This window comes from Molossus molossus, unplaced genomic scaffold, assembly GCF_014108415.1.
Source record: "Molossus molossus isolate mMolMol1 unplaced genomic scaffold, mMolMol1.p scaffold_m16_p_21, whole genome shotgun sequence".
NCBI classification, from domain to species: domain Eukaryota; kingdom Metazoa; phylum Chordata; class Mammalia; order Chiroptera; family Molossidae; genus Molossus; species Molossus molossus.
Window position 1 is genome coordinate 18,543,780 of NW_023425357.1, and position 8,433 is coordinate 18,552,212.

The window sequence follows — 8,433 nt, forward strand, 5'->3', positions numbered from 1 at the left end:
ATAAGTGTTTTCTAACACTCACTGGAGCACAGAACTCAGCCTCTGAAGCTTAGCCCAGGGCTAAGGGGGATCTGGAGGAAGGGCAGCGACGGGGGGTCACGAGCCCTGGCTTCTCACCTGCACCTGCCACCAACATGCTGGGTGACTTTGGGAAAACTGCTTCTTTCCCGGGTCTCTACTTCTCTATCACATCCTGGTTCTCTGAGGCATTCTGTTAGCAGCAGGGGTGTCCAGAGGGTCCCCTCCTTCAGAGCCTACCAATCACAGGTCATCTTATCTTAGTCAGCCCCTGACTCCCTAACCAACAGGGACTTGTATGGAGAGGGGGAGACTGGAAAACTCTTGCCAACTAAGAGCAACGGGAGTTCGACCAGGCCCACGACTCCTATCCTGTCCCACCCAACGGCTCCCCAACTTGTATGTAACAACAACTATCTTCACGATCTTAGAATAAAAGTAAAGAACGTTATACACATACAATTTCAAAGGCATTTTCCAGTGCAATGAACAGGACCCATGATGGAGATCCAGCTGTTTGCTCCTGTTTGTAGAATCACAGTGACTGGGATAGATGTGCCTCCAGGACGAGGGGGGCTTCGTGTCTGGGATGGTGTTTCCAATAAGATGTCCTAAGAGACTGAGGAACTCTCAGTAAACCTCTAAGAAAAAGCAGAAGTACCACCTTCTCTACATATACTCAGCAGCTGCATTCCTGGAAAAGTCCGTGTGCACTGATGGAAATAGGAGTCAGATGGAGGTTCTGGTGAAGAGACTTGATCTGCTTGGACGTCCTGCAGGGTGCTCCACAGGCAGGTGGGTGGTGCGCCACTTCCTCACACCGAAGACACATTTTTCGTTTTGAAAAATGACAGCAGCCCTGGCCAGTGCGGCTAGTCGGTTGGGCATCATCCTGTGCACTGAAAAGTCGCCGGTTCGATTCCTGGTCAGGGCACATGCCCAGGTTGTGGGCTCGGTCCCCAGTAGGGGGCGTGCAGGAGGCAGCCGATAGTATTCCACTCTCACATCAATGTTTTCTCTCTCTTCCTTCCCTTCTCTCTAAAAATAAATAAAGGATCTTAGAAAAAAGAAAAATGACAGCAGCTGCCACAGGTTAGGGGATCCCCAAATGGGGCCTCCAGATCCCCCTACCCACAAACACCCCTTGAGAACTGAATGTTGGTGCTAAGGCATGGGCCCTGCTGTGTATCCTTTCAGACTGTTAAGACGCAATACTTCTGGGGTGCCCGGGCTCCAGGCACAGACAGGGGACTTTCCCGCTGCAGAGACAGCACCACTGTGGTCTGCAAAGCTGTTTAGCTTCCTACCCCCTTGAAAAGAGAGTTTGTTTTCACGTTGAGCATCAAACAGCTGGTCTGGTGTTTCCAATTCAAGTACGAAAAGGCCAGACTAGCTGGGACAACTTCAGCAACAAAATGAATAACAATAGTAAGTGATTCTAACCAATAGGATGAAATGAATGGCCACGAGTCCACAGTGGTATAAATACTTGCTTCAGGACACAGTGGGGGCAGAGACAGCTCCTCTCACGCACATCCCAGGACCGTTGTAGAGGGAACGAAGGACACACAGGGAATCATTATTTGCCCGACACTGTCGTCATAGCTGCTGGCAGTAAGAACCGTCAGTGGATGTTAAGATTGGCAAGCCACAGTACAACGAGAAGTAGAATATTTGCATTGTTGCAAAGGATCACCCATAAGAAACTTCTTCACTACAAAGAGAAAAGGAGTAGTCTGCAAGCCCGGACACGCGGCACCCGTGAACCCCGCGATCAAAGTTACCACCGCTGGGAAAGGGGTTCGGCGGCATCCTATGCTCCCTGGCCCAGAGAAGGACGCAACATCGCTTCTGTGGAATTCCTGCCAAAGGCACGGCCTGTTCTCGTCTCGAAAAATATCAAACACAAATTCTTCTCAAAGGTGTCTAGGTCATAAGCAACAGAAACGGGTCTGATTGAAAGAGACTCAGGGACTCAGCCAGAAAGTGCATGTGGAACCCTGGTTGGGGTCCTCAACCAGAGAAAGGACATCAGTGGGCCAACTGGTGAAGCTCTGCTAAGGGCTGGTGGGTGATGAATTGTAGCGTGTCGAGGTTAATTGTCCCATGGTTATGTCCCATGTTAATATTAGGGAAAGCTGGGGAAAGGTATATCAGAACTCTCTGTGCTATTTGTACAATTAAAATGATTTATAAATGAATGAATGAATGAATGAATGAATAAGTAAATAAAAAGAAGGCCAGGGTCAAACACATTATAACCTCTAGTTACAATCTTCCAGACCTCAGCATCTTCAGCTTCTTCTTTTCCTAAGGCAGAGTGTAGACACATCCACCGTCCTGCTCATACTCCTCCGACTGCGCTCCAGTTGGCCAAGCTCTTTCCTTGAGGCAGTGTGGACACAGCAGGGGTGAAGCCAGCAGGTGGAGAGCTGACGGGCCCCTCCCTCCATCGCTCTGTGATTCCATCACCTGAGCAGCTCGTGGGGCACCGTGGCTCTCATATCGACTTGCAGATCTTATGAGACCCCTCCTCAGCTTTAGCCCTCCGTTCCAACCCTTCTCCTCTTTGGGGCGCCTTGAGAAAAGCACCTGCGGTGCACAGAATAATGATCCCCACAGATATTTATACCTGACTCCTGGGGCCCTGTGGATACGTTGTCCTACATGGCAAAGGGGCTGTGCAGGTGTGGTGAAGCTGAGACGGGGAGACGGGGAGAGGACTCTGGAGTATCTGGGTGGGCCCAGTGCTACCATGAGGGTCGCTATAAGAGGGAAGCAAGACGGTCAGAGCCAGCGGGAGATCTGAAAAAGCTACCCCGCTGGGGTTGAAGACAGAAGAAGGTGCCACGAGCCGAGGAACGCAGGCCGCCTCTAGAAGCTGGAAAAGGCAAGAACGTGGATTCACTTCCAGAGCCCCCAGAAGGAATTGGTTCTGCCAACACCATGATTTTAGGCTCCTGAGACTTCTGACCTCTAGAACGGTAAGATAATAAACGTGTTGTTTGACGCCACTAAGTTGGCGGTCGTTTGTTACATACAGGAACTCATACCCTGGGTGAGGTGGCGGTGATGATAATCAATTCGGTTGTCTTGAGGGCCAACCGCGTGCCAGGCTGTTGTGATTTATATCATTAGTCTATTATTCCCCCCACGGGAGAGCGTGACCGCAGCCTTCCATGACCGCAAATTATGCAGTCGAGTTTCCCGCATTGGGGGAAATCACAGGGGTCAGCACCCGTGGAGGACAATGGATAAGCCTCGCCCTGGGAAAACCGCTTTTGTGATCATGTGTCTCCCCTGCCAGGTAAGTATATCACTAACATTTTTTTTTTTTTTTTTTGATATTTTGTTCAGATAGAGTGGGGGAGAGAGAGAGAGAGAGAGAGAGAGAAACATCGACATGAAAGGGACACATCAAGTGGCCGCCACCCCCACAACCCCACCAGGGCCGGGGACAAACCGCAACCGAGGTACGTGCCCTCAACGGGAACCAAACCCGGGTCTCTCAGGACCGCAGGCCGACGCTCCAACCGCTGAGCCAAACCGGCCAGGGCTATCACTAACATTTTAATCTCCACAGGAATGCCGAGATAGGCAGCATTAGCCCCACCCCGACACAGAAACTGGGAAAAGTGAGGTACAGTCCGCTGCCCGTAGTGACAATGTAGAGGCAGGCTATGGAGGAACTGGTATGTGAACACAGCAACCTGGCTCCTATCTCCTTCTGAAGGTCTGCATGGTGGCACCCGCTCTGTGGTGGTAAGTTAAATAGGACTCTTGCCTCCCTTCCCCCACTTGTCCCGACTATGATTCTTACTTGTCAAGAGTTCCAAGGATGGTGGAGGACACGTACAACCACGCTCAGCCCTGTGGCCTCCAATAACCCCATACGGTTGATTGCTCATGGCCAGGACCTCTGGTGGGGTGTGACAGGTGGCAGAAGAGCCAGCCCAGATGAACCAGAGCTAGAAAGGGAATGTTTGGTTCACATAACTGGTGAGGCCACTGGAGGTAGGAAGCAGGAGGTAGGTAGATAGCTACCACAATGCCAGCCTTGAGCCCTTCTGGTTCTGTTTCAGCCTCAAAAGGGGGTGTGATTCCCTTCTGAAAGCCCCAGAATACCTGGACACCGCCTCCGACTGGGTCACATGCCCATCATGGTGACCAGGGGAATATGTTACTCTGATTGGAGGGGCTGAGAAGCAAGCCCGCCCCTGAGCATTGAGTGGCGTCAATACCAGCCTGATCCCGACAGTAGAGTGATATAAACCAAAAGAGAAGGCAGACTGGATGCTGATGGTTAAAAACTCAACAAATATCCAGCACCTAGACATAGCTTCTACTCTGCAGATGAGAACACGGAAGTCTGGGGATCTGCTTGAGATTACTCAGCTGACACTTCGCAGCCTAGGCTTTGACTCAGAGATCCCAAAATAGTGCTATTTCAATGTCTCCATAAACAATTGGAAAATAAAATTAAAAAATCAATACCATTTGAGACGTCACAAAGCATCAAATATCTAGGAATAAACTCACGAAGAATGTATAAGACCTTGACACAGAAAACTGCGTAACATCGCTGAGAGAAATTAAATAAGAACCAAATAAAGGTAGAGATATACCACCTTCATGGATTGAGTCACTCAAATGTGTCAATATGCCAGTTCTTCCTAAATGGGTCTATGGATTAAATGCATTTTCAATCAAAATCCCAGCAGGTTGTTTGAAATCAATATGCTTATTCTAAAATTTATGCGAAAATGCGGAAGAACAAATATAATGAAATGTAGAGTTTCTAAAACATGTCACTTACAATGTCTAGGATGCAATCCAAAATTATCTGAAATATGAAGAAATAGAAAACATGACACTTTATCAAGAGAAAGACAATCAACAGAGACCAACTGTGATGTGAACCAGATGTTAGAATCAATAGACAAGGATTTAAAAGTAGCTATTTCACTGTGATCAAGGCTATAAAGGAAATTATGTTTGTAGTAAGTGAAAAGACAGAAAACCTCAACAGAAAAATAGAAACTATGAAAAGGAAGCAAATGGAAATTTTAGAACTAAAAAAAATAGAATGTCTGAAATAAAAAATTCACTAGGTGAGTTATACAGCAGAATGCAGAGGACAGAGAGAAAAGCCAGTGAACTTGAACACAGATCAATAGAAATTATTTAGTCTGAAATCAGAGAGATAAAGACTGAAATGAAAATGAACAGAGCTTCAGGACCTAGGAGACAGTATCACAAGGTCTACAATATGTATAATTGGAGTCTCAGAAGGAGAAGAGAATAAAAATGGGCAAAAAAATTATTTGGACAAACAATAACTGAAAATGACCCCAATCTGGTGAGAGACATAGATGTACAGATTGAAGAAATTCACTGGGTCCCCAACAAGAGAAATACAATGAAAATTACACTTAGGTAAATAGTCAAAGTTCTAAATACAAAGATAAAGGGGAAAATCTCAAAAGCAACCAAAGATAAATGGCACCAAAAATCCAGGTGACTAATGATCTAAATGACCATTGAATTCTCATGAAAAACAATGAAAGCCATAAGATTTCTGATTTTTCTGACCAGATGTTAGTTTTTTGTTTTGTTTTTTATAAATGGAATCATACATTGTGTACTCCCTCTGAGGATGTCAGTGAGGGGCACAGGTTACCTGGGATGGGGCACACGGGTACTATCTATACCTCGACAGATTTAGGCTTACATTTGTTGGGACTCATTGAATAATATCTTTAAGATCTGTGCATTTAAGTGTATGTGAAGTTTACCTGAAAAGAAAATTAACCATAAACAAACACTGACCTCTAGTTAATGATATTTAAGTTAATGTATTTGGGGCAATGTGTACTAGTGTCTGCAACTTATTTTGATATAAGATGTTTTGATGGATCAATGGATGGATAGAAATATGGTACAGCAAGTATATTTGATGTTATTTTTTATAGGTAGGTCTATGGATGATCACTGTAGAACTCTTTCAAGCTGTTTTTGTTTGAACATTTTCATAATCAAATGTTGGGGAAAAAAGGAAGAATCAACGCAAGCCACACAGTTAGAGAATATATTTGCAATACGTTCCCCCCAACAAAGAGCTGTTACTCAGAAGATATTTTTAAATACCTCTAAAATCAATCAGAAAAAGAAAATTAGATAATTGGGAAAAAACTTGAGCAGACCTTTCACAGAAGAGGGTATCTCAATGGCCAACAATGTTTGAAAGTCCTCAATGTCCTTCGTCAACAGTGAAATGTCAATGACATCAGTGCATTCCCACACAAACCAGAATGACTGAAACAAAAATGAAACAGCAAAACAAATCATAAGAGCCGATGATACCAAATTTTAGCTCAGAGACAGTCCCTGGAATGCTCAGACCTGGCTGGTGGAGGTGTAACTGGCTACAGATACTCTGAACATGTGTTTGGCAGCATGTCAGTGGGCTGGCCGTATGCCCATCCAATGACCCGGTGATTCAACTTCCGGGGATAGTCCCCACAGAAATGAGCATTCCTGTGTACACCACAGATATGTTCAAGAATATTCACAGCAGCACAAGTCACAATAGCCCTAAACTGGAAACAACCCGAATTTTCCCCAGTGGCCGATGGATAACAAAATGTGGTACCCTCACACAATGGACAGGATATACCCACAATGCGGGTGGATCTCATAATGTCGAGACATAAGGTTGTCGGGGGGGAAAAAAAGCCAGACATAAAAAAGCACATTCTGAATGATTTCACATATGTAAAATCGTGAGCCTGACCCCTGGTGATGAGGGGCGGATGCTGGCTGCTGGTGGGTGTCTTCGGGAAGGTCCTGGCTAGGAGAATTCCAGGTGCCGGAGTATCTGGATCTTGGTGATCATTACAGGAGCATGTGGGTTCACTTTGTAAACATTTGAGTTATGTGGTTTTTCTGTATATAAACTATTCTACAATATTCTCACAGCTCACTTCATGGCACGGTGCCCAAGGCAGCCTGGGAGGCTGGGCAGGAAGGCCCGCCCTTCCCTGTGCAGGGAACTTCCAGCTGGTGGGGTCCTGGGGGGGTCAGAGGTCAGAGACCCTGGGCACTGGGGAGTCCACGCCTAGTCTGTTTACTTAGGTGGGCTTCCTTACAACGCCCCTTCTGTTCTTCCTGGGCTGATGTCATGCACCGTGGTGGCAGGAGGAGCTGGCCCCTCAGGCAGCCCACTGGGGATGGAACCCCTGCCGGTCTGTCTGCCCGAACCCCCCTAATCCCCGTGTGCGTGCAGGCTCTTCCCTCCCTGCGTCTCTGCGCTGTTTCCCTCCTGGGCCAAATGAATGTTGGGGCAAAATCTACAGCTCTGAGCAGCCCCGAGGGGGTGATGAAGGAGACTTGGAGGAAGAGCAGCTATTCGTTTCCGCCCATCTGCTCCGGCCCACCACCGGCTCCCTCCTGCCTCCCTTGTCTACACCTCCTGGCCGGAGTCACTCACTTAATAACTAACACAGTTTGGGAAACATTTAAAGCATGCTGCACTTTTTTTTTCCTTGCATGAGCAACAAAAGCACTAAGTGAATCATGATCTCCCATAAATGTGGATGGGAAATAACTCTGCACAGCCTCGAAATAGACTTGGCATGCTTTTCAGCTGAGTTGTAGCTAACTCAAACCAAATTCACCCGCTTCTTTACCGTCTGGGCTACCGCCTCAAGCCCCGCCCCGCCCTGCGCTCCTAGTGGAGCCAGCTCACCGCAGACGCTGAGATGGAGAGAGACCTCAGGGTCAGTGCCCACCTCGCCCCCGATGCCTCCGAGGCCAGGGGAAGGAGGGGGGCTCTAGGCACAGGGCTGGGCTCAGACTGGAACCTCAGTCTCCTGGTGCCCCCTTGGAGGCCATTTTCCGAAGGCTCAGTGACTGGGTGTCGACATGCAGGTGAGGAGTGCAGAGGTTGGTACTCAGGCTGCAAGGGCAGCAGGTCCTGCCTCTGGTGGCTTTGACCCCTGGTCCTCACAACTGCTGAGGTGGGTTGTGCCCACCGTACAGGTGAGAAAACTGAGGCCAAAGGAAGTTGCCTGAAGAGATAGCAAGCGGGGAGGGAGACATGCTAGAACAACCACAGCTCCATGCCCACTTCATAGCAGAGTACGCGAAGCTTCCAGAAAGTTCTCTGTGCTTGCCCAAGCTTGCACAGCTGTCAGCAAGAGAACAAAATTCAGCCCAAATCCACCAACCCTGGCCTGGTGTGTCTCGTCCCATCTCCACCCAGCTGCACGCGGCTCCTACCCTGCGGAGCTTCCAGGCTGGCAGTGGAGATGGGGTCTCTTGGCTGTCCCTGGACTGGCTGCTGCACATGGGGCTGGGACAGGGTCTTGAGGTCACGTAGGAGGGGGGCAGTGCCCTTCTACCATGTTGTCTTCT

At 48.0% G+C, this 8,433-nt stretch overlaps 1 non-coding gene across 1 annotated transcript; it reads right to left on the reverse strand.

The window, feature by feature from the left end:
* Positions 1-3,172: 3,172 nt before the first annotated feature.
* Positions 3,173-3,333, reverse strand: LOC118639688. The gene has a single exon (XR_004961260.1). It is a non-coding gene; the product is annotated as a U1 spliceosomal RNA (small nuclear RNA).
* Between the last annotated feature and the right edge of the window lie 5,100 nt (positions 3,334-8,433).